Here is a 27,142-nt window from a genome sequence, read left to right as displayed (position 1 = left end):
GGAGCACTGGATTACAGCAAAACATGTTTTTCGTTATCTCAAAGGTACAGCAGATAAACAGCTTTGTTTCAGAAAGAGCAGCGAGGGCTTAGGGCTTAAAGCCTACAGTGATGCAGACTGGGCAGCTGACACCACAGATAGAAGTACCACAGGATATTGTGTGAGTTTGAACACAAACAGCTCACTGGTTTTGTGGAAAACAAAGAAGCAGCCCACAGTGGCACTATCAACTTGTGAAGCCGAATATATGGCTCTAGCTATGACAATACAGGAATGTTTTTATCTAGAACAACTGCTTGAAGGAATGGATACCTATGTATATAAGAAGACTGTTGTTTATGAGGACAACCAGGGAACCATTGTGATTGCTAGAAACCCTGTGTGCCGACAGAGATGTAAACATGTCGATATAAAATATCATTTCATCAGATCTGTCATCAGAGAAGAAAGAATGACACTGATTTATTGTCCAACAGACGCCATGGTAGCAGACGCTATGACGAAACCTACTTCCAAACTGAAATTGAAAATATTTGCAGAGGTCATGTTTGGTGTGTAAATATGGCCTGTTATGTAGTATTGACTGCCATATTATTTTTGATGCTCTGAACTGTATTATTTTCTTTGTAAATTGTTTTTGAAGAAGTTGTACAGTGTACTAGACAACCCTAAGTGGGAGTGTTAAAGTTAGAGGTTATATATGATTGCTAGTAACTGAGTAACTGTCTAACTATGCATAACTGTTTCCACTGGAGGGCGCTAAATGGTAAATGGCTGCTTTTTTATATAGCGCTTTTATCCAAAGCGCTTTACAATTTGTTACTTATTACCCATTCACACACCGACGGCGGGGGCAACCATGCAATGTGCCAACCTGCTCATCGGGAGCAATTAGGGGTTAAGTGTCTTGCTCAAGGACACATCGACACACTGCCCAGAAGGAGCGGGAATCGAACCGGGAACCTCCGGATTGCCAGACGACTGCTCTACCTCCTGAGCCACTGTCGCCCCCAGTGCGCTATAGGCGGAGCTGTTAATGTTACCGCCAGGTAGAGGGTATATAAGCTGATGCCGACTCCCCCTCTGTCTCTTCCCACCTACCTCTCACGGAGAGGAGATCTCATGTGCTGCTGTAAATAATAAACCACGTCGATTAAAGGCTGAAGGTAGAAACCATGCCTCATGAACATATTATTGTCGCCCCATAGCCAGTTCTGTCAACACAGACGAGCAGCCAATGGGATGCTTTTAAATGTTCCTTTGATGCAGTCAGAGCTTGGTAAAGCTGCATTCTCCCACTATGCTCCCTTTTTATGGAATACGCTGCAAGTGAAACTTTGTCTAGAGGCACTTCCTACTGTGAATGCTTTTAAAGGTATGCTACGATTAGCCCTTCATGAAACATGTAACTGTTTTACCCGATGCTATTGCTGATCTTATTATGCTTCTTGCCACTGCACAAATGGCCTTCTGTATTTGTTTTGTATGTTTTTTGTTTAATGCCCTTGTTTTTATGTTGAAACTTGTTGTGTGCCGTGTTGGTCAGGACTCCCTGGAAGAAGAGATCTTGTATCTCAATGGGACATTCCTGGATAAATAAAGGATCTAAAAGAAAATTGCTGGCGCCCCAGTGGCTCACGGCCGAGTTATTTGCCGAATGTCTTCCCCCCACTCTGTCTCCCATTCCTCCTCTGTCTCTCTCTACTGGACTGCCCAGTAGCAATAAAGCGATAAAAAACGGCAAAAAAGAAATCTTAAAAAAAAAGAAAAAAAATGCTGACACTTTTATCCAAAGCGACTTACAAGTTCTGTTCGACAAGTCATCAGGAAGAGCTCAACTCTATCAGCTGAGTAACAATGTTGATCAAAGTGTTGAGTGCTACAGTGTAGGTTAGTTTATTAGGACAAGTGCATGACAGTAAGGTTAATTAGTTATTTAAAAAAAAAACGTTTTTTAATTAAAAACGAACTATACTATGCAACAATCACAACAAGTTATTTTCTTAAAGTGTGTATGTGTGAGTCCTAGAATGGCATCCTGGGATTGGTGAGTCCTTCTGCTGCATAGGTCTGGAAGACCTTAATGGAGCAGTAGAAGTATCTCACCGCTCCAGTCTGATAAAAAAAAAGTGGATGGTGGAGCCAGGGGCGTAGGTGTAGATTCTGGGCCCCATGAATAGGGTGACCAGGTCCCAATAAACCAAATGTGGGACAAAGGGTATGTTTGTGAGGGACAATGTGGGACACCCTCCCTCCCACAGCGCGCAGCCCCCCTGCCCTTTTGGTGGACTGTCCCTCTCCCCTCCTTCAAGGCTCATCCGCCACTGTCCTCATTAAAATGGCCACAAGCCTAATATGTTTTGCCCTTATTCATTTTATTTTTATTTTCCTTTTTTCTCTAATGGGTGTCAAAATAATAATAATAATAATAATAATAATAAATAATACTCAAAATAAATTAAATACATTAAATTACCACCCAGACTTACAGACTTACAATCACTTATCAAACAGAGCAGGAACAGTAACAAAAGTCTCAACTCACAAGTCCAGGAATTCAGGGAATGAGCAGGGGGGAGGAAGGATGAGGGGGGACTTGCAGTGATGGTTGGAAAGCTCAACAGAGCAGGAACAGTAACAACAGTCTCAACTCACAAGTCCAGAGATTCAGGGCATGAGCAGGGGCGAGGAAGGATGAGGGGGAACTTGCAGTGATGATTGGAAAGCTCAACAGAGCAGGAACAGTAACAAAAGTCTCAACTCGCAAGTCCAGGGATTCCGGGAATGAGCAGGGGGGAGGAAGGATGAGGGGGGACTTGCAGTGATCGTTGAGAGCAGGAAAAGGACAGTTCAGCACTGTGGTGCCACCCACAGGATTCTCTCTTCACACCTTCACACCAGCATCTGAATAATAATAAGGAAATAAATTAAGCATAAGCAACATTATGAGAAGGTTCCAAATGGTTTTCCAGCATAGTAAAATCCAACACCAATATTAAAAATCAAATAAATCATACTTTATTGTAGACACAGGGGGTCCAAAATGACATACGTTTCTTACCATCAAGATTCTTTTTTACTTTGTACTTCTTGTTGGAGCGTGCAGCTTCCAGCAGAGCCTTCTCCTTCAGTGCATATGCATAGAACTCCTTGCAACTTAGTCTAAAGTTGCACTTCACTTGAATTTCTGCCTTTATGAGCTCCACCGAGCAGCGGTTCCTCTGGTCAGTCCAGCATGCAGTCATCAGTGAGAACACCCTCTCCACTGAGGCATTGGTGATGGGAATGCTGAAGAGGAAAGACGCAACTGCAGTCAGGTTTGGTGTGTCTGTGTGTTTGAGCAAGGTGGACCACTTCTCCACGACAGGAGCTCCTGACTCTACGATGGCCTGTTGGCGTGGCAGAACCACACAGTGCTCATCGTATAGTGCATCCATGTCCAGCTTCTTCCTTAGCTGCAGGACCTCTACAGCTTCGCAGAGATGGGAGAAGGTGAATTGGCTCTTCAGCAGTGCCAAGCTGGCCACTTTCTTCTGGAAGTTGCTGTCAGTGAAGTCATATCGCTGCTCCAGGTAGTTGAGAGAGGCCTGGTAGAAGTTGGACATATCCTGTTTGATCACTGCTGCCTGTGTGTCTGGAAACTGTTGGAGGATCACATCTGTCTCCATCCCAAAGAAGCCATCCATCTGTGGTTGCTGAAGCTTTGTTTTCAAAGTGAACATCATGTCATAGAGCTCACAGACAGTCCCGTCCTCTCTTTCCAGCAGCAGCACAATGTCATGGAAGATCTTCAGCGCCTTGCTGAGGAAGGACAGGTAAACCTAAAAGGAGTAAGGACAGTCAATGCTACTGTATACTGATACTGTTGGCATTATCATTATGTTTCCATTATCCCTATGTTTTTGTAGGGATAATCAAAGTACATGATGTTTCAAATATAAAGTACAATAAAAAAGGTTGAGTGCAATACAATTAATTACCTGCAGCTCAAGGGGTGTTCCCTCACCATCCTGGTCGTCTTTGAACAGCCGCCATAGTGACTTTGGGCACTGCTCCTCTCCCAAAGAGAGGAAGTAACTTTTGATAGCCACCCAGCTGTCATGGAGTCTCTTCACTGCGGGCCACAGGCTTAACCACCTTGTGGGCACATGTCTCCGCACAGACTGGAATTCTTCCTCCACAAACGCAAACACTGATTTCAATTCTGCAGTGCGTTTTGCAGATGATGAGAAGTGACTGTAGATTTTGTTCACCACACTCTCAATGTCAATGTTCATCTTATCTCCAGCATGTTTTGCACTGTTGTGGATGATGTGGGCCACGCAGTTTGCCTTTAAAGGGGAACTCCAACATTTTGGGAAATTAGCTTATTTAACATCTTCCCTGGAGTTAGACAAGAAGATACATACCTTTTTTGTCTCTGTGCGTGCATTTTAGCTTTGGGAATAGACGCTCCGTTAGCATAGCTTAGCTTCATCACTGGAAGTGAGGCAGGACAGTAGCCTTACAGTGTATTGCAAGGTCTGACATTGACCCCCTTTTCAGGAGTTGACCTAGAGCCCACCAAGGTCATGCATATCAAATTTGGTCAATGTCAGACCTTGCAATACACTGTAAGGCACTGTAAGGCTACTGTCCTGCCTCACTTCCAGTGATGAAGCTAAGCTATGCTAACGGAGCGTCTATTCCCAAAGCTAAAATGCACGCACAGAGACAAAAAATGTATGTATCTTCTTGTCCAACTCCAGGGAAGATGTTAAATAAGCTAATTTCCCAAAATGTTGGAGTTCCCCTTTAAGATGTCTCCGTTGTCCCCTTTCAGCTTCTGGAACACTGAGTTGGTTCTCCCATAGTTCACACTGGCATTGTCAGCAGTGTACGCTGAAATCATTTCAAGTTTCAGGCCATTGTCCTTTAACTTGGTTGTAATCTGGTGGTGGATTGCAGCAGATGACTCATCACTATCCTCATAGAAGTCCAGGATCTTTGTTTGTAAACCCAACTCTGGCGTCCAGTATTTTAAAGAGAGTGGGAATAGTTTTGTGGTGCCATGATTAGAGGCATCTGAAGCCACAGAGAAGAATAGCATGTGGGCTGTGGAGACAGAAAAGATGGATGATTAGGCTAAAGAGAGATTATATACACACAAATTATTATACCCAGCACTCAAATTGAGGGGGGATGGGGACCCCCCCTGAAATAAAAACAGGTCAAAATTATCCCCCTTCTAAAACTGCCATCCCCCCTTTCCATCCCTTATATGTTTGTTATGAATTAATGTGGTATTAATGAATTAATGTGGTATTACTGCTATTCCAATATTTGCTATGAAATGCATGTATTCAGTTCACTCTGACTGCAGGAAGTTGAGCGTGTGATTATCAAAAATATGTGTGCAGTATATTATTAATATATTTTAGTGAAATATATGGCAATATCCATAATATATGGAAATAGAATAATATACACACCAATATAATTACCATGTGTATATTTGTAAATATATTGTGGCTATATCATATTGGCTATGTCAGAGTCGGGGAAAATGGTAGGGGCTAGCTTGGTACCACAGTCTGCTGATCTGTATGACTGGGCATGTTGGACAGTGTGGTAAACAGTTGTTACCTCTGCAGCAGTTATTTTGTCTGCTTGTCCAACGTCTTTTGGTCGGAGAAATGCGAACATGGATTTTGACGTCTCTTTTTGTGTAACCCGTTTCTTGTGGGACTCAGCTTGTCTATGTCGTTTTATATCAAATTCCCCCCTGTGCCCAATAGAGAACGAACTATTGCAAAGTTCACAATAAACCCTCTCTGCATCCCCCTCGACATTTCTCACCCATGGGTATTCTGTTTTCCATTCGCTACGGTAACTACACCTCCTCTTTTTGTTTGGTGTGTCCTGCATTTTTTAAAGTACGAGTGTGTTCTAGGCAGCCGTCAGCGTCTTCTTCTTCTTAACACTATGGCGACCGCAGTCTTGCAGCGATTTAGGCCTCAGAGGACAGAGGATTGTTTACAAACCGATGTACTTTCTAAGAGCTATATATATCATTTATAGTATTGCTATCTGTCCATTCTCATTGTCACTTGAGTGCATAAACCGTGCCTTCATAATGGCTTAATGAAAATAAAAATCCATCAGTTGGTTGTCATTTTATAGCGTCGTGAATATAAGGTATATCGCGCTTTTCGTCTAGGCTTTTCTTCAGGAGGCTGCAAAAAAAGGCTAAATGTTGGCGCCGTTATATCAAACGCCATTTCTGCTGTATATATACGAATGAAATAAAACAAACTGCGTAGCATCCAGACTATTACAGAGCATCTATGGATGAAATGGGGGCGGCGGGGAACGCCGATCAGTATTATTGATTAGCAATAGAGTGTGCGTTCAGGTAGCCAATGTCAGTAGTCTATCACGTTAGGTTATAAAACAATGTCCAATCCAGCTGTAATTTGGGGTAATATTATCCTACCGTCAGGCCATGTGATCGCCGGCAGCATTTCCTCACTAGTCATCGGATTCTGGTAGATCGATATGTACATTGGCTAATCATAAATCCCATTATTTTCCACTGAAAAATATGTTCGGCAAGCTGATCAAAGATGGAGGGTCTTCGTTTGGAATCGAGGCTCTATGATCCGCCCACAGGACTGTAAAAGCAATTTTTTTTTTAAATCCCCTCAATGATACTGCAGTGGAGCGATGGCGCCCCTAAGCGGATCTGGCCGGTACTGCATGTTTCTGAAATCAAATATGTGGAAAGATCCTGCAAGTGGATCGGGGACCTAATAAGAGTTATAAATATGGAATAAAACAATAACAACTCGTCACAAGTATACTCGTGGCTCTGGACCACAACGCATGGAATCGAAACACGTATATACTCGTGAACGGACGCCATAGTGTTAATGGCGGGTCGCACGAGCTGTCAGTGTCACCACACCACCCGCTTGCGTGTATATTTTCCCCAACGGAGTTTCACTTCCGTGTTCGGGGTTGTGTTGGCTGGGGGGGGGGGGGGGGGGGGGGGACGTTCGCGCAGATGACAACCAATAAAAGAGGGCATGGTCTCAATTTGCGTGACTCGTGAAAAGAGACAGTTTTGCTGTGCAATCACACGCGATGTGTGATATCTGGTCACCCTACCCTTGAAAGAAGTAACTTGTGGGGCCCTAACCCCTGCGAACGTGTGACAGCGCGCAAGGGACATTTTTGTTGGCCATTTATTTATTGATGAAAACGCATAATATGGTTTTTACCTATACATTCGGATCAGCAGTTTAGCACCTGAACTGTTGGTGGGTGAGCCTAGTAAAGGATGTCGCATTGCGTTCATCTTCAATGAATGAACCAATGCAATAGTCTACCAAAGAACCTTGAGTCGCACTAGGCTAGGCATATATTTGTCATGGTTTTTGCCTTATTTCACCTTTCTGTGAGGGACAGGTGTGTGGGCTTGATTGCACCTGATGTAGTGCAGCTGTGCCTATGGCCATGTGGAGTCTATTTAAGTTTGGAGATTGCAGTGTCAACTGCTTTTTCATTTTCCTTGTGCTGGCTATGCTTTTGGTCAGTCAGGCTTCTTATATATAAGTGTAGTGCTGCCCTATTCTGCATTTAGCCTTCTTTTGTAGCTATACTCGTTTCCGTCTACTGGCTTAGTTTTTTTTTTTTTTTTTTGATTTTTTTTTTGGCATTTTATCGCTTTATTTCTACTGGGCAGTCCAGTCGGGAGAGACAGAGGAGGAATGGGAGACAGAGTGGGGGGAAGACATTCGGCAAATAACGACGGGTTCGGGAGTCGAACCCGGGTCGGCCGTGTCGCGGCTGAGCGCGCTATGTGGTTCGCCACTGGGGCTCCCCCTACTGGCTTAGTTTACACTTTATTTTATAAAGGCTGAGTTCTTTATGGTAGTGTTTTCTTTTGTTCTTTTGGAACTGCCCTTTGCACATAAACTCCCTTGGTGGAGGTTTATTGTTTTATGTTTGCAATATAAACTCTGTTTTTAGGAGTTGCCTTTTTGGACATTACTTATTTTCTTGAATACTCACTTTATCACATTCTTGTTCATTTCATAACATTTTCATACGATTTGTTTTGAAAATATTGAGGCCAACATGGCATTTCACTATTTCGAAAGCCTTTCTGGTGATTCTAAGGCGAGATATGATTCAAAGAAGCTCCCCCTGATTGACTTGACATAATGTCCATACAAAACACATACAGACATGGCCATCTCTCGAATACCCAAATTGAAGCTGCTATGTTACGTTTTGTACTAATAACAAAACAAACACAGAAATCCAAATCGCAAGTTTTATACCATCACAGAGGAAAAAGTGGCTGGCGGCTAACGTTCGGCTAACTAGCTCTGGTGTTGTGGTCGTGGTAGCTACATGCTAAGCTAACGTTAATCACATCATATCGAACCGATAGGAGTTTATCTTATCTAATCTTACGCGGTGGTACCACGTGTGCCACTACCCGATCAAACATCCATGTAAGATTAGATAAGATAAGCTCCTATCGGTTCGATATGATGTGATTAACGTTAGCTTAGCATGTAGCTACCACGACCACAACAGCAGAGCGAGTTAGCCGAAAGTTAGCCACAGCCACATTGTGATGGTATAAAACTTGCGATTTGGATTTCTGTTTTTGTCATTAGTACAACACGTAACACAGCAGCTCTTTGGCATTGTGAAGGACTGAAGAAAATTCCGCTTGATTGTCTTTAATTTGCCGCTTTAACCATCCGTTTCTGCACTAAATGAACCGTACACAATGTACCAGGCTGGGCAGTTTCCCCCCACGCTGCAGTTGCGGAGTTGACTTCGAGAATACAATCGCTCCCCGCTTCGATATACACAGTAAATTTCGCAGAGTAAATTTTACTCAAACTGAGTACATTTTACTCAAACTAAGTAAACTGTACCTTTTACAAAGCAGATTTTGATTTTGAACTGTCGCGGGCGGAGCACTAGCTTTTTTGCTGTAGGGGCCGGGTTGCTGCCTTTCTCAGCAGAGTGCTAAAGTAGGGTGACCAAACGTCCTCTTTTGGGGTTTTGGGGCGCCCTCGTGGCGCATACCATAGTGCCTCGCGCACCTACGCGGCCGACCCGGGTTCGATCCCAGCTCCCGTCGTTATTTGTCGCATGTCCTCCCCACCTCTCCTCCCGTTCGCCCTCTCCTCTGTCGGTCCTGCGTGGCCAATAAAAGCTGTAAAAAAAATAAAAAATGTCCGGGGTTTCATTGTTTTTCAGTTTCAGTTTCACGGCCCTTTGCGAGCATCTGAAGGCTCGGGACTGCATTTTTTGCTGAACATATAAATTACCGAATTAAAGCGCTATTCGTTGCCGTTCGAATGCCATCTGAATCGCCAAAATCCGTGCGTCGGTTCTCGAGTTACATGCCGATATGTCAGGCGTGCAACTTTTTACATGGCGCGCCAGATTATCCCCCCGGAGAAGCATGCAGCTGCAGAGCCGCAGAGCCAGCGGCGCTCTCAGGGCCGCGCGCTGACGGCCGTGCTGTGAGGGCCGCTCAGCAGCGCCACCCACCCAATGGCTGAATTGCCAATGGCTGAATTGGAGTATTGCACTGTGCGGGCACAGGTGAGAGATCCGCGCGGGGCCAGACTCGAGGGAGTAAATTAACTATACTTTTGCTCACACAATATCTTGAATGAATGCGTTTATTTATTTCGAACATAAATTGAAAATAAATAATAAAAAACAAGTAATAAACAGATAAAAAAAAACAAGCAGGAGTATAGAATGAAGTGTAAAGTATGTATTCCTACCCCCTTGATTGATTGATTGATTGATTGAAAACTTTATTAACAGATTGCAGAATGGGTACAATACAGTACGGCTCAATACACACAATTGTTAAGGGGATGCAGACCAGAGAAAGACTTTCGTCTTGTTTACATCAGGGTCCCCCATTTTCAATTCATCATAACATATGACATACATGACATACAGATAGACAGTATTCAGTATACCTTCACACTCTATTATCTTATGCAACTCATATTCACTCCACAAACTGAAATATACATACATTGTTGAATGAACAGCCTGTTTCTTGAAGTTAGACTCTCCTCTAAATTGTAACCCCCCTCTCTATAACAGCATTTTTGGATGTTACCCGGGAGTGAATTGTTTCGTGCTTTAAACATGATTTGTGCAATCTTAAATTCAGCCAGGTCCCAGTTTCATGGCATGTGATTTAAAAAACTGTGTGTTTGTGTGTTCCAGATATCCTACCTTATTGATAATCAAATCAAAATCAAATGTATTTGTAAGGCCCGACAACACACGTTAATGTCCCTTCAGGCCCATGTCCCTTCAGGCTATGGATTTGCGGTGTTTTCCAGCTTATACAAAAAATATATATTATTTTGGAATATTGCAACTATACTACACAAAAACGTGAGTACACAAGTTCAACTCATGTTCAGCCATGTTACTCATTAGCACTAAAAGTGATTTTTCTTTATTGTGTACGAAACTTCAGAATGTTATCTTTCAAAAGAGACCAGGCTTATGCATGTGCTATAAGCATAAAGTATAAAGATAAGCTTTGCCACTGCAGACACAAGTTCACGTTCAACTCAAGTTCAGACCTATATGCTACTCTATTTCATTAGCACTAAAAGTGATTTTCCTTTTTTGCATTAGTAACTTCAGAATGTTATCTTTCAAAAGAGACCAGGCTTATGCATGTGCTATAAGCATAATGTATAAAGATAAGCTTTGCAAAAAAAGTTTCAAGTTCAACTTTCTTTAATAGTTGTCATACAGAAGAAGTACAGAATACTTTTATACAAAATGCTTCTTACTGTTACATGTTGTGCATGTTTGGTGCATGTTTCCAAGCATATGTTAAAACAATAAAGGCATCTTTGAGTAAACTTTGAGTAGAGATTCAAGATTAAAGAGGTTTATTCATCACATACAGTACAGTACACAAGACATAGTGAAATGAAGGTGGCCATGCCCGCTTCGATTGTTTAAAGTATCATTAAGTATCTCGAGGCTGGGGCCAGCATGTCCTCTTTTTTGGAAATCAAAATATGGTCACCCTAGCTAAAGCCCTACATTCAGGGCCGCCTGGGAGAAATGCGAGGCCCTGTGCGAGATTTAAACGCGAGCCCCCCCCCCCTAAGAGGTAATATATATATATATATATATATATAATTTTTTATTTTTTTCATACAGTCAACATATTCTTAAATATTAGCGCTGCCCGAGGCTGGGCATGATACAGTCAACATATAGCAAGAGAGAGAGCGAGAGAGAGCTCCCGTTCTACAGTCAATATACAGTGTTATCGCTGCACAGACCTGGCAATGCCCCTGACCCTCCACCAGAGCAAGGCCAGAGAGAGAGAGAGAGAGAGAGAAACAACCCAAAACCAGAGCAAATTGAAATGCTATTTGGCCCTAAACAGAGAGTTCACAGTGGCAGAATACCTGAGCACTGTGACTGAAGATCCTTGACTAGGTACAGACTCAGCGAGCACAGCCTAGCCATCGAGAAAGGCCGCCATAGGCAGACCTGGCTCCCAAGCGAAGACAGACCCACTGCACACAAGATGAGGTGGAAACCGAGCTCCACTTCTTAACAACCTGCCCACTATACCAAGACATACTTCCCACAAATTGCAAACACCCAAAGAGACTTTGAAAACATCGACAATAACTCAAAACTCCCATACCTACTGAGAGAAATACAAGAATGTGAAATAAAGCTCATTTGAATTGAAGAGAGAGAGATAGATAGAGCATGTCTGTGTGTGTTAGAAAGAGAGAGATGGAGAGAGAGCATGTCTGTTTGTGTATGTGTGTTAGAGAGAGAGCATGTATGTGTGTTAGAAAGAGAGAGAAATATATAGAGAGAGAGCATGTCATTTTGTGTGTTAGAGAGAGATATAGAGCATGTCTGTGTGTGTTAGAAAGAGAGAGAGAGAGCATGTGTGTTTGTGTGTTAGAGAGAGAGAGCATGTCTGTGTGTGTGTGTGTTAGAGAGAGAGCATGTATGAGAGATATAAGCAAAGATGAGCCCCTAAAGGATATTCAACTTTTAATGGAAGAACAAAACAGAAGGAAAAGATAACTTCACAAAGGCAACATGAATATACATAGATCCAAAAGGACAAAGATCAACACTTAAATCCAAAGAGAAGAGGGTCTATACCAGAGAAAACAAAGTAGCAAGGAGCCAATGGCCGACATCAGCTAAATAGGCTAACTGCAAATAGAGTAGCCAGGTACTGACACCAGGCCACACACAGCTTTGGCCAACGCTACCCAAGCTACACAAACGACCAAGACAATTCACACACAGCACATGTCGTATCTCCAAATGTTGTGAAGTAACATATGTTTTGCCTGGAAAAAAACATCGTTATTAACAAAACATTCGGGAGGGGAAGGAAGGAAGAGTGGGGTAATGTCCAATGTACATCTTACCTGCACCAAGGAACGCAGGGCGAAAGGCCGCAACACAGGTCTCCACGTTGACGAAAGGCCTCTCGCTGGCGGGACAAAAATAAGCTATGGCCGGAGCCTTGTCATGGTGCAGGCCCGACTACATCTTCTGTCAAAGATGATGTCGTAGTCAGAGTGCCAGGGCCTGCTCTTCTCACGGCTAATGTCAATGGTCGTAGCACAAGCTAACAGCTAACTCTAGGCTAACTGATAGCATCAAGCTAACGTTCCCAGCCGAGCGAAAACGAGCAGCTAACGTCGTAGCTAAACAGCTAACTGGCTAACAGTTAGCTCAACCCGGCTATCGCTAACCACTAGCTAACGCAGAAGCAAGCTATGCGGCTACCACTGAAAAACTGTACAACGTGAGAAAAGCAATACAGGCCAACACTTCAGACAGCCGCTGTGTTTTCCTCTTCTCATCCGAAGAGAGAAGGGAAAAAGAAGGCAATACACGTCCCACTACAGAGTGGTGTTTACCATAGCGGTGCCTGCAACAAGTCCCTCGCGGACTATAGCCGACTTGAGCATGGAGATATTCTCATAATGAAACACCAAGCTCACCTCCCTCGCACCAGGTGCTGACACTAGGCCACACACCGTTAGCTACTACAACAGCTAGCCGGCCCGTTTGGCTCCCGAGAGAGAGAGAGAGATATATCCACGTCGGGAATAGAATAGAGTGCATTAAAAACTCACCAAACATCCAAGAGGATGGAGACAACCGCGTGGAGTTGACGAAGTTCATCTGCCGAATGACCGTCCTCTTCATCTTGGCATAACAATGCTGCACGCGCTCTCTCTAGGTTAGCTAATGCTAGTTAGCCTTTAGCTAAGCTAGCTACTAGCCGACATCATCATGGCTATCCCGACTGAACCACACGTTAGCACTCAATATTATAACGTAGCTAAAGCTAACTAGCTGTCCCTGCCTTTAGCCGGGATGGCTAGCCTGACTGAACTGTCTAACATGCAACAACTTTCATCTTCAGTCCATCTGCCGAATGACTGTCCTCTTCGTTTTGGCTGGCATAACTAAGCATAACCTCCAAAGCTGCACGCACAAAATAGTCAAACGCAGCTGACGCATGATGTAACCCCTCCCTTCGTTGAAACCAATAGTATGTCTGCTGCAGAGCCCCAGAGCTCCAATAGTGAGTGTCTGCTGCAGAGCCGCAGAGCCAGGAACATTCTACAAACGTGTCTAATGTGAAATATATAAGCATATAAGCAAAACTAGATTTTAGGTCTGTGATGAAAAAGGGCCTCGCGGGAAGGGGGGCCTTGCAAAAATAAATAAAAATAATATATTTTTTTTGTGCGAGGCCCCCCTTCCCGCGAGGCCCTGTGCGACCCCCCTGAGGCGGCCCTGCCTACATTTACATTTAGTCATTTAGCTGACGCTTTTATCCAAAGCGACTTACAAGTTCTGTACGACAAGACAGCAAGAAGGGTACAACTCTTATCAGCTGAGTAACAATGTTTATCAAAGTGTTGCGTGTTACAGTGTAGGTTAGTTTATTAGGACAAGTGCATGACAGTAAGGTTAGTCAGGGTTAGATATATATATATATATATATTTTTTTTTTATAATTTTATTATTATTATTTTTTTATTATCATTTCAGATAATGGTTGAAGAAGTGAGTCTTTAGTCGACAGCGAAAGATTGGACGGGATTCGGCTGTCCTAACTGGGATGGGTAGTTCATTCCACCATTGTGGGGCAAGGACTGAGAATAGGCGGCTTCTCTTTGATGACCCTCCGGGAGCTTGGATAGGAGTAGGTCTGAGGCGGCCAGAAGATGCAGAGCGTAGGGGTCTTGAGGGTGTGTAGTTAGAGACCATTGACGGAGGTAGGCGGGAGCGGTTCCCTTTGCCGCACGGTATGCTAGGTCGAGGGCCTTGAAGCGGATACGTGCAGCAATCGGGAGCCAGTGCAGGTCCCTAAGAAGTGGGGTGACATGGGCCGACTTCGGTAGGTTTGAGATCAGGCGGGCCGCTGCGTTTTGAATGAGTTGAGGCTTGGTGGCAGTGGCCGGGAGGCCAGCTAGCAGTGCGTTGCAGTAGTCGAGGCGGGAGATGACTGTTGATTGGACGAGTAGTTGGGTGGCTTATTTTGTCAGGAAGGGGCGTATCCTTCTGACGTTGCTCAGGAGGAATCTGCCGGTTCTGGTTGTCGCTGGGATGTGAGCAGAGAAGTTCAACTGGTCGTCGAGGACAACACCAAGGTTCTTGGCGGTCGGGGACATGGTCACAGCTGCATTCTCGACTGTGATGGAGAGGTCGGTCAGGGGGGAGGATTTGGCCGGCAGGTGGAGCAATTCTGTTTTGCTTAGGTTCAGTTTGAGGTGGTTGGTCGACATCCAGGCGGAGATGTCGGACAGACAGGCCGAGATCCGCTCAGAGACGTGGATATCTGAGGGAGGGAAGGAGAGGAAGAGTTGAGTATCATCGGCATAACAATGATATGAGAAGCTATAAGACGTGATAATGTTACCCAGTGATTTAGTGTAGAGGGAGAAGAGAAGGGGTCCTAGGACCGAGCCCTGGGGGACACCCGTCCGCAGGGGGCGGGTGGCCAACAGAGTCCCTCTCCATGACACTTGGTAGGAGCGGTCGTTGAGGTATGATGTCAGCCATGTCAGCGCAGATCCAGCCACTCCCATTCCTGCGAGGGCCGCGAGGAGGATCTGATGGTTGACTGTGTCGAAGGCTGCAGATAGATCTAGGAGAATCAGGACAGAGGAGAGGCCTTTCGCTTTTGCTAAGTGAAGTGCCTCTGTGACCGCAATGAGGGCCGTTTCTGTGGAGTGGCCATGTTATATTCAGATTCAGACAACTTTATTGGTCCCGCGTGGGACCACCCCCGAGTTGAGTGAGGAGTTGATGGTTGCAGTTAGGAATGGGAGGATGTCCGGTGCTATGGTCTGGAGGAGTGGGGAGGGTAGCTGGTCCAGCTGGCATGTAGTCGGACGGTTTGACGTTACCAGTGGCAGGGTCTCGGCTTCTGTAATGGGAGAGAAAGATGACAGAGTGAAGGATGAGGTTCTCGATTCAGTGTTTGGAATGGGTGGGGGTTGGGAGAAGGAGCTGCGGATGTTCTCCACTTTTTCCTCAAAGAAGATCGCAAAGTCTTCGGCAGAAAAAGATGAGGGAGGAGGGGGTGGGGGGGGGGGGGGAGTGAGGAGGGAGGACATGGTAGCATGCAGTTTGTGAAGATTCTTGGCAGAGGCCTCGATCCTATGGTGAAAGAAAGAAGCTTTGGCATTAGTAATGGTTTTGGAGAATGTTAACAAGAGGTTGTGATATGTGTCGATGTCAGCAGTGAGGCGTGACTTTCTATACTTCCTCTCAGCCTTTCTCAGGACCTGTCTTTGTTCTCTCACTGCATCCGTCAGCCATGGACTGGGTGGGGAACGGCGGGCAGGTTTCTCAACGAGGGGACAGAGCTTGTCGAAGGAGGTTGCAAGGGCTGAGAGGAGGGTGGAGGTTGCCATCTCTGTGGGGAGAGCAGAGAAGGTGTCACTCAAAGGTAGAGCGGATATTATGTCAGAGGAGAGGGTGGAGGGGGATAGGGAGGGCAGGTTGCGTCTGAGTGAGACGGTTTGAGTTGGGGTGAAGACCTTTTGGTTAAGCATGAGAGTTAGTGAGAAGGATATGAAGGAATGGTCAGATACATGTAGGGGAGTTACCGTGGTGTTAATGATGCTGGAGTTACACGCCTGTTACACGCACAAGTAATTCAAGGAGGCGCAAGTGAGCTATTGGTGGGGACAATTCAGGATTCTTGGATACTGGTGGGGTCATGACCTTGCATCCACCCCCTAAATGACACAATGATACCCAACCTTGAAAACCCTGTTGAAGTTAATGAACTGTAATGGACTGCAAGAAATCAACATGCACTGACTATCAACTTTATCTTCTGTCTATTTAATTGAAAATTACACCCAATACAGGAATGAACAAACAAAAAATCTCAACATTCTTTGACTTATTCAATTAAGATTTGAACACAAGGACAAAAGTATAAATTAACTGAAGATTTGAACACAATTATGAAACAATAAACGCTCAGGACATGAACACACTTACAGCAAACAATGAAAAATGTAGTGCTAGAGAACTATGCATCAGATAGTAATTGTTCACAATGTGGGCTGTAGCCTATCATCTTACTATAGGGAAACATCCCATAATCCTGTCATAGACTGGATTTGTATCCCTAAATCCCAAACGCCAATCGCCGGACCTTCTTTTATGAGCTCTTTGAAATCAAGTGATAGAGCCATCTTGCTTTCAATCGATAACATTGCAAGGCTGTTCAACCTCTCTTGGAACATGGTAGATCTTAAATAGCTCTTGATAAGTTTCAACTTACTAAATGATCTTTCACCACCAGCTACGGTAACTTTGAGCGTCAAGAAAATTCTGAGGGCAATGCAAACGTCTCCAAAAATGCTCTGGAGTTCCATCTTGTATATTGCATTCAGGAGATTTTTTTAATTTAATGAACACCTGTACGTGCAGTTTCCTGCAATATTGAGCACAGAACTGTATCAAAATCCTATGGGATCCTAAAGGATTGCTATAGGGTTCCAAAAACGTATAGAGATTCCTATAGCATTTTTTTTTTACTAGGGATGTTATCCTACACAGCTGTCTGATATCCCATTACCTGTAACTCTTGGGTCTCTTTCTCACTTCCTCTGCCTCCTCCCTGAGTCTGCAGTCACCACATCATTCTACACAGGAGAGCAATACACTTATGAATACACTGAACTGGTTTGAATACATGATTTTTTTTTTTCATGTTCTACCTGGTTGGCTGGCTACATTTACATTTAGTCATTTAGTCATTTAGCAAAGCGACTTACAAGTTCTGTACGACAAGTCATCAGGAAGGATACAACTCTTATCAGCTGAGTAACAATATTCATCAAAGTGTTGCGTGTTACAGTGTAGGTTAGTTTATTAGGACAAGTGCATGACAGGACAAGTGCATGACAGTAAGGTTAGTTAGGGTTACACACACACACACACACACAGTGTGCAGGTTAGTTACAGTAGGAGATGGGCTTCTATCATATTATCTTCTATCATTCTATAATTCATTCTTCTCTTTTATTTTCATTTCAGGTAGTTGTACCTTAACACTTTCATAATTTACCATCCCTCGCCAGCCCTATTTAACATGGAGAAGTTCCCCTTCTTTGCAGGGCTATAACTTTTTAAATTGTATTGCTAAATTGACATTACTATGGCCCATTCAACGTCCTATATCTATTGTTCAGGGTGTAGCAACGTTATACTTTTTCATTCACATATTCATACTAAAATACAGTCTAAAGTATAAGCATGTTTTTATCGTTTTCTGCAGCTTTCTCCAGAACTTGATTTATAGCCCTAAATGCATTATATTGATGATCAAATACAGTTTGGTAGGAATCTGTGCGAGATAAAAAATGTCAACTGGACGTGCTTCTAGGAGTTACTACGTATGATCTGATGTTGACCGGATGGGGGGGGGTCGTTTATAATTCCGTGGGCAACGTTATATCATTCATCTAGTGTGGGTGATATGATCATTAGAGCAGTTAGTATCGAAGACATTAAAAAATAACGCTGAAACTCACCGTAGCTTCCTCGCGACGTTGGGAGATGAGCGTGGAACAGAATTGTTTTCTATTATGGGATGTCGAAATATCCGATCCATTTCCAGGTTGTATAATAATATATACGTCCAAATCATGTTGTTTATCGAGTTATTTGCAACCGATCGACATCCATTGTGTCAAGATGGAGTCCTGCTAATGATAGCGAGTGCCCGGACGAAATATGGGTGAGCACCACTTCATCCGCATCACTTCCTGTTTGGGCGAGCAGCCGATCGGCCACCAGATGGCGCTCTTGAACTGTTGGAGAATTGAGAGGGGCTCACCAGTACATATAATGTCTCCGGGGGAGAAATATGATTTCGATCACAGATTTTTGAAATATTGATATCAAAGACGGCAGAATAAGCATGGCGGGGAAAGACGCTGAACAGCGTCTCCGGCGATTAAAGTGTTAAAAACATAAAAAAAAAAGATTTTAAAAATCAATTGTTATTGAGAGAAAGTAAACTGGTGAAAAATAGACAACAAGTGATGTGTGGGAGAGATGTCAACTACTAACTAACAGTTATTTGTAGACATATGTTTGATTTCAGTATAATTAGAAGTACCTGTGTCCATAAAAGAGCCAACATCACTTTGCAGGCCAGTTTGTGCTGCTGCCGGGGCCAAGACAGGGAAGAGCTCACTGATGTCACAGCTCTCCTGGAAAACACGCCAAATTGCTATTAGTGATTAGCTGGTAAACAGCTGGACAACACTCTTAGACAACAGGAATGTGTAAAAATCAAGTCGAATGAAGATTACCTGTGAGGTGTCTCCCTTTCCATCATCTGATGTGTGGTGGGCATGGGGGAAGTGAAACACCACAGGAGGGATAGACCGTGGCTGGATAGAGGGCTGCTCTGATTTTACAGCAACAGGGGGAGGAGGAGGAGGTCTTGTGTTGGTCCCAGTTCAGTGGAACTGGACCACAGCCTGGTTCAAGGTACTGCAGTCCAAACCTCTCCCCTGTGTCCCTGCCAGAGAGTTGGAGCGCTGGGTATTTGATGGCCCCCATGACCCTCTCAGATGCCCTGTTTAAGTCTGCTATTAGAACAGGGTCAAACACCTTTGGCAGCACCACGTCAGGCTGCTTCAAGTCCAGAAGCCGGTGGAAGTTCCACCTCACCACTCCTGGCATGGCCTGGAACAGATTGGTGGACACCTGGTTGCCTGTCACCCAAAGGGCCTGGTGAAAGTGGAAGCCCTCCTGCTGAGAGGTGCCCCTGACAGGGATCCAGATGGGCACAGTGGCTCCCTCCCCTCGCACATGGTTGAGCTGCAGGGTGCCACCGTAACGGTAAAGGGTCCCGTCCTCCCCCTCTGGGTCACTGAGGCAGCCTCTCAGGATGTGGACACGCTGGATCCTCCACTCCTTCAGCATTGAGGGCTTGAACAGCAAGACGTCGTTGGGGTCTTTGGACAGGTGGAAGGCGTGTAGGGCATCTTCCACTCTCTACCAGCTCTTTCGGGTGAGGCACCTTGGTCCTGCAGTTTTCCCTGATGTGCTGCTTGGTAGGATTAGCAGGCACAATCCCACAGAAGGTGTAGGCGTCCTTAAGCTTCTGGAGGTCATCCTGATCCACCAAAGTGAATGCTGCATACAGGAACTTACAGAAGGTGCTGTGGAGTGGATGGTGCTCAGACACACACTCCCTTGTGAACCTGCACATGCAGTGGACCAAATCCAGCTTCACAGTGATGTCCCTGTTGAACTTGCTGCGTGATGCACACACGTTGGCCAACTCCCCAACGGTGGCATCAGCCATGATGGCATCAGTGGTCTTCCAGGCTTCCCACCGAAGGTGCTCGTGAGGCTCAGAGTTCGGGACTCGGAAAGGAGCACAGCAGTCTCTAATTATACAAAAAAGCAAAGAGAAATTGTATTGAAAAATATGATGTGAAATAGGCTGATATACATTTTCATTACAGATGTAAATACTCAATAAACACTATACAATTATGTAAATAATGATGTGTGAAATGTGTCACTTTTTCTATTTATTCTATGTATGAAATGATTTAATCTAAACCGAATAAAGATGTAATCTGACCACATTCATTCGTTCAGGTTTTGATTCATACCCGTCTACCCAATGGTACTTGGCCTTCTACCCTAGCAGAGTTTTAGCGCTGGACTTGTCACACTCCGACTGAAGCATCACCCAGGACAGGATCATCCAGTTCTCGTTCATAATGGCATATGATGACATAGTGCCAGATGATAATGTGACCTTCCTGGCCAGTCTACGAGTGTGGTCTGATCTGAATACCTGTCTGAATGTTCCTTGTAGGAGTAAATTCAGGACTGGCTCCTGCCGTTTATACTCCTGGAGGAGGCACTCAGTCAGGTAGTGTGAGGAGACAGAGACCCCATACCAGCCATCAGTATCCTCATACCTGCCAAATGGTGCAGGGGAGTCCTCATGGCGTAGAAAACCAGTGATGGTTCTCTGTCCATACAGCCCTGCCTCTGCATCCCTGACGTTCTGCACAGCAAGCAGGTAGGCCAGGTCGGCACGCTCATATTTGAGGTGGAGAAACTCATTCACCTGGTTGGCCATGTCATTTGGAGACTTGCCTGTTCTCCTTAGCTCATCCATCACTGTCTTGCATATGGCCTTCTTGTAGGTGAGGAAGGCTGGGAGAATGGTGGTCCACCTTTTAGGGAGCATTTCCATCCACTGAGGCTCGTCAGCAAACCAGTATTTCTTACACGTCTTGCAGTTGAGACGTGAGGAAAATAAGTAATACTGGCCACTGGTACCAACAATCACCCGAGGCCTTCCTACACCTGCAGAGAGAACATGAGGAGAAGGACGGCCATAGAGACAAGGCAGGATGTAGTTGTTCCTGAGTCGCTCCATTATGGCATGCTTAGGCTTCCAGATGAAGAAGGGATTGAGCTGGAAGTATTTGGGTGATGGCAGCTCATAAATGGAATCAATGAGTTCAGGCTGAGGTGGATGACGCCACAAGGACACCATATTCATAAGATGCCGGACCGGTTGGGACCCTGGCTATAGACCAGCTTCCAGCTCAGTCTTCATCCAGATGCGCTGTTGGAGAGAGCAGTTCCATTGGCTGACATCCTGGTCATAACTGGGGGCAGAGGCAAGCTGGGCAGGTGCAGAGGAGGCTGGCACATTTCAGAAACAGTAGTTAGTAAAGAATTGTGAGTAATATTATTGGCAAAACTTAGCCTGAAGTATATAATTAGGTTGCTGTTTATAAAAAAATTTTTAATAAATTCTTGTTACTGACTCGTGTCAATCTCCATGTTTTCGCTATAGTGTCTGCCTAATGTCTCTGTTCCTGTTTTGTAGTTTATTTTGTAGACCTTGCTACACATGTATTTAGTTCATATTGTTTATGGACAATGAGATTGGAGTGGAACTTTGTACATGCCCTTTGGGCTTCGTTCCCTCCTAGCACTGTTTTTTTTAAATAATGTGCTAAATAAATAAACTAAACTAAACATATGAAGCTAAATACTCTCTCACATTGTAGCTTCCTGGGGGCTTGTTCAGAGGAGGCTGCAGGTAGACGTGCTGCAGGTAGAGGTGCAGCAGAGGCAGGCTGGGCTGGTGCAAAGGAGGCTGCAGGCACATTTCAGAAACAGTAGTTAGTAAAGAATTGTGAGTAATATTAATGGCAAAACTTAGCCTGAGGTAGATAATTAGGTTGCCGTTTATCATAATGAAGCTAAATACTCTGCTCTCACATTGTAGCTTCAGGGCTTGTTCAGAGGAGGCTGCAGGTAGCGGTGCAGAGGAGGCAGGCTGGGCTGGTGCAGAGGAGGCTGCAGGTAGCGGTGAAGAGGAGGCTTCAAAGTTAGAAAAGAAATGTGATTGTAGCTTCATGAGGGTTTGTCCAGAGGAGGTTGCAGGTAGAGGTGCAGAGAAGGCTGCAGATGGACGTGCAGAGGAGGCTTTAAAGATAGAAAAAAAAATTTGATTACTCAGACATTTCAGAAACAGTAGTTAGTAAAGAATTGTGAGTAATATTATTGGCAAAACTTAGCCTGAGGTAGATAATTAGGTTGCTGTTTATCATAATGAAGCTAAATACTCTGCTCTCACATTGTAGCTTCATGAGGGCTTGTTCAGAGGAGGCTGCAGGTAGCGGTGCAGAGGAGGCAGGCTGGGCTGCGTCTATGCCAAATACAACGCAGTTCGGTTTCCGGGTTCATCTGATTGGCCACTAAGCCCACGTGACCGCGCACTAGCACGCCCCCCTTATCGCCCGCTGCCGCGCTGTGAAGCGGAAGAGCCAGCGAGGCGACGCGAGGCGGTGGTTTCAGCAGCAGCGGCCGTCTTCTTCCGAGGCGGCTCGTTCTTATTAATCCCTAATGTCATGTATGTTGTATGTCATAAATGTCGATATGAATTGAAAATGGGGGACCCTGATGTAAACAAGACAAACGTCTTTCTCTGGTCTGCATCCCCTTAACAATTGTGTGTATTGCACCGTACTGTATTGTACCCATTCTGCAATCTGTTAAATAAAGTTCTCATTCATTCATTAATTTCTCCCCCACTACTATCCCAAAAGTAACACTAAATAGATAAAGTACAACAACGCCAGACTCAAGAAACTGTGTTCCCTTTGGATGTGTTCTCATAAGCAATGTTTGTTTACACTGCACACGACAGGCTGCATGGGTGTAATCTCTCCTCTAGCTATATCAAAGAGGTTGCGTTCAGGAATCGACGTTGTGATGTCCTACGGATCTTCCTCTATAAAAGCCCCACGCAATACAGCATGTCTTGAATGTTCAGGCAGGAATTCACCGCAAGAAAATGTGTTGCTAATCTTTGTTCAGTACAATATGATTGGAAAAATAAGCTACATCTGGAATGAATAAAGTGATTTCTTTTTTTTTACTGTCAAGGGTACCAGCATCTTTTTCTCCAGTAGCGCGACTAATATCCATATCAGTTACATCATCCAAGGTATTGTTACTCAATGTTTGTGAGCGTGGTTTGGAGATATTCACAGTAATTGTTAATTCAGTAAAGTAGTCAGATCTACTCTTTATTGAAGGTACTGATATGATATTATTCTACGATTAATACTACAAATGTAATGGTCCTCAATGAGTATAACAATTACACAAAACATCTTTGTGCTTTATATCAGCCTTTCTGAAAGAAGAAATGGTTTCTTTATAGTCCTATATATATAATTTGAAATAAAAAAAATACCATGTTCCTTAGTCCTGTATTATGATCAAACAATTACAATATATAGACTCGTATGCCAACACATTCAGAAATACCCAAATGATGAGTTTGTTTTTTTATGACATGCACAACTACAAGCTTTTAAGAACACTGACATAACCGCTGAATATCACTGAAATCCAAGTTAATGTATATCTTAGAAGTTCTTTGTTTCATCGTACAAACAGCCAAAGCTGTCATGTATGTTGTGTATGTCATAAATGTCGATATGAATTGAAAATGGGGGACCCTGATGTAAACAAGACAAACGTCTTTCTCTGGTCTGCATCCCCTTAACAATTGTGTGTATTGCGCCAAAGGGAACACAGTTTATTGAGTCTGGTGTTGTTGTACTTTATCTATTTAGTGTTACTTTTGGGAGTAGTGGGGGAGAAATGAATGAATGAAAACTTTATTTAACAGATTGCAGAATGGGTACAATACACACAATTGTTAAGGGGATGCAGACCAGAGAAAGACATTTGTCTCGTTTACATCAGGGTCCCCCATTTTCAATTCATAGACATTTATGACATACACAACATACATGACATTAGGGATTAATAAGAACGAGCCGCCTCGGAAGAAGACGGCCGCTGCTGCTGAAACCACTGCCTCGCGTCGCCTCGCTGGCTCTTCCGCTTCACAGCGCGGCAGCGGGCGATAAGGGGGGCGTGCTAGCGCAGTCACATGGGCTTAGTGGCCAATCAGAGGAACCCGGAAACCGAACTGCGTTGTATTTGGCATAGACGCGGCTGGGCAGGTGCACTGGGGTCAAGCCAGCCTGCAATTCGGATATCACAGTCAAGTGGTCCACCCGTTTATTTTTGTTTGCGCATACACTTGCCTTATTACGGTAAAAAGGTTTTTAGTTCATGCTAACGTTACCTTTTCCTTAATGCCTTCCTGTGTACAGACAGTTGCCATCCTGTTTCCCCTTCACCCCAGAAAAGCACCCATAGTTCAAGGCCAATTCCACTTCAGAGTCATAGCAGAACACATCAGAGTGTCACCCAGAAACGTTCAGTACATTCTGATGTGGCATTTCAAAACAAAAGCCCTCTAAAATGTCATAAACTAGCAATCTTTCCTCAACTTTCAGATTATAATTTAAAGGAAAGCACCCATAGTTCAAGACCAATTCCACTTCAGAGTTGTAATGGAACACTGATGTGGCATTCTGATGTGGTATTTTCATTTACATTTCATGGTGCTGTAATTAACACAATGATTTTCTCTCGAGGGCAGGTATAGTGGGAAGAATTTGCTCGGGAGTCATACATTTCCATCTGTACGAGGTGCTTAATTTATGTCATATCAACTTTGCTATTTTGCCCATATTTTATTTTGGGAGCAACAATGTAACCGCACAGGTTCATACACTGAGATAATAGGACATTCTTTATTGGTAGTTTAAAATTCAAGATGACAAACTGGTTTTCAACTCAATGTTGCAACAATCAACAACAGCTAAAAAGTAACCCATGACCATACACCCATAATATACATGTTCCAATCATACATATAACTCAGAGTTAAGGGGCAATAGCCTTTTTCTGCCCCTTCTCTCATTGAGGGCAGGTAGTGAGAGGAATCAGCTCAGCGACCACAGATTTCCATCTGGTTTCATGCTGAACTAGTTTGAGGGCCTTCATTCATAAGGTCATTAACGAAAGGTTATGTATATAACCTAGTTATATGAGTACTGGCTGAGCGTCTCGCTCTTTTTCGCCATATTGAGATATACCTCATCTCCAGTACCTACTGTACTTCATTATTGAAAAAATGCACCCATGCACTTGACCAGGCCCCGCCCCAGTGTCCCCCTATAAGACACCAGGCATGGTCACACTCGCCCTTCCTCGGGAAAAGGTTTTCCATCAAGAAACACCCAACCAAGGGACCTCAGGGCGCGCTAAGAGCGAGACGCTCAGCCAGTACTCATATAACTAGGTTATATACATAACCTTTCGTTATATATTCGTACTGGCGAATCGCGTCTTGCTCTTTCGCCATATTGAGATATGGGACAGAGCAGACCCGTGGCCCGACAAATGTACCCCCTGAGGACCCGCAATCCCTACCACCAGGGGGGAGGGGAGTCCCGTCCACCCGCCCTTCCTAGTGAAGAGGGGGCGGCAGTCAACTCCACCAAAGTGCGAAAAAGAGGGAACTAGAGACCCCTAAAAACGCACAGCACAGGCGGAACCACGTGTGATACATCACCTTGTGGCACACACCCACACACCCCTGCTAACCCACCGAAGGGCGGGACGCAGGGGAGGTCCCAGACCTCAGAACCGCCTGGGAGACAGAACCCCCAGTCATGTCCATGAGGTAAAACCTAACGAAGGGACCCGGGGAGGACCAGGATGCCGCAGCACAGATGTCCTCCACCGAGGCCCCCCCTTACAAGGCGGCAGAGGTCGCCACCCCACGAGTGGAGTGCGCCCTGACACCCCCAGGGGGGGCCAGCCCAGCCAACGTGTAGCAAAGGGCAATGCCCTTGCACAACCAATGTGACAGGCGCTGTTTGGACAGTGCCTTACCAGCGCGAGAGCCACTGTAACAAACAAAGAGCTGATCGGTAGCCCTGAGGTCCTGAGTCCGGCTGAGGTAAACCCCCAAAGCCCGGACTGGACACGACAGGTGAAGGCTCGCCTCTAACTCACCAGCGTGAGGAGGCGGATGAAACGCCTGAACCACAATATCCCTGGAGTGAAAAGAGCTCCGGATATTTTTTGGCACGAAGACTGGATTAGGCCTCAGAGTCGCACCGCTAGTGACACGAATAGACAAGCACTCAGGCCGCACCGAGAGAGCACAAAGCTCACCCACGCGCTTAGCGGAGATGATGGCCAGCAGGAATGCAGTCTTGAAAGACAGTTGTTCCAAAGACGCCTGCTCAAGAGGCTCAAACGGGGCCTCAGACAACCGGCCGAGGACCAGTTGGAGGTCCCAACTCGGAGAGAGAGAACGTTTCACCGGCTTAAGGCGCGAGCGCCGAGCAGGAAACGCTTCACAAGAGTGTGGCTGAACAACGCAACGCCCTCAAACCCCACATGACAAGAGGATATAGCCGCGGCATATACCCTCACCGTCGAAGCCGACAGTTTATCCAAAATAGACTGAAGGAAGAAAAGGACAGCGTCCAGGGGGCAGGACACAGGGTCCAAGGCCCCCACTCTACACCACTCTTGGAAAATACGCCACCTACCTGCGTAAACCGCGATAGTGGAGGGAGCATGCGCGTTCCGGATGGTGTCGACCACAGAAGGGTCCATCCTCTCCAGACTCACCCTCTCAACAGCCAAACCATCAGTGGCTGGCCCAGCAGCGTGTATCCTTTCCGCAACGGAATTCGGTTTCCTCTGATTGGCCGCGACCCCCATGTGACCCGCCCCCCCTATCCACCACTCTGCCGCTGCCGCGCGCGGCAGAGCGAGCGGCCGCGGACTCGCTCGCTTCTTCAATTTATACGCATGGAAGTATTGACTGAATGAATGAATGAATGAATGAATGAAAACTTTATTTAACAGAATGGGTACAATACAGTACGGCTCAATACACACAATTGTTAAGGGGATGCAGACCTGAGAAAGACGTTTGTCTTGTTTGTCATGACAAACCAATTACATAATCCAACATATGTGTAAAGGCACAACATATTCCAGTTAACGGTATATTTTTTTAATGATTTGTTACGGCGTAGTCGTTCTATATGAATTGAAAATGGGGGACCCTGATGTAAACAAGACA

Source organism: Notolepis coatsorum, assembly GCF_963971535.1.
Source record: "Notolepis coatsorum genome assembly, chromosome: 1".
Lineage (NCBI taxonomy): Eukaryota > Metazoa > Chordata > Actinopteri > Aulopiformes > Paralepididae > Notolepis > Notolepis coatsorum.
Note: the sequence above shows the minus strand (reverse complement) of the source record.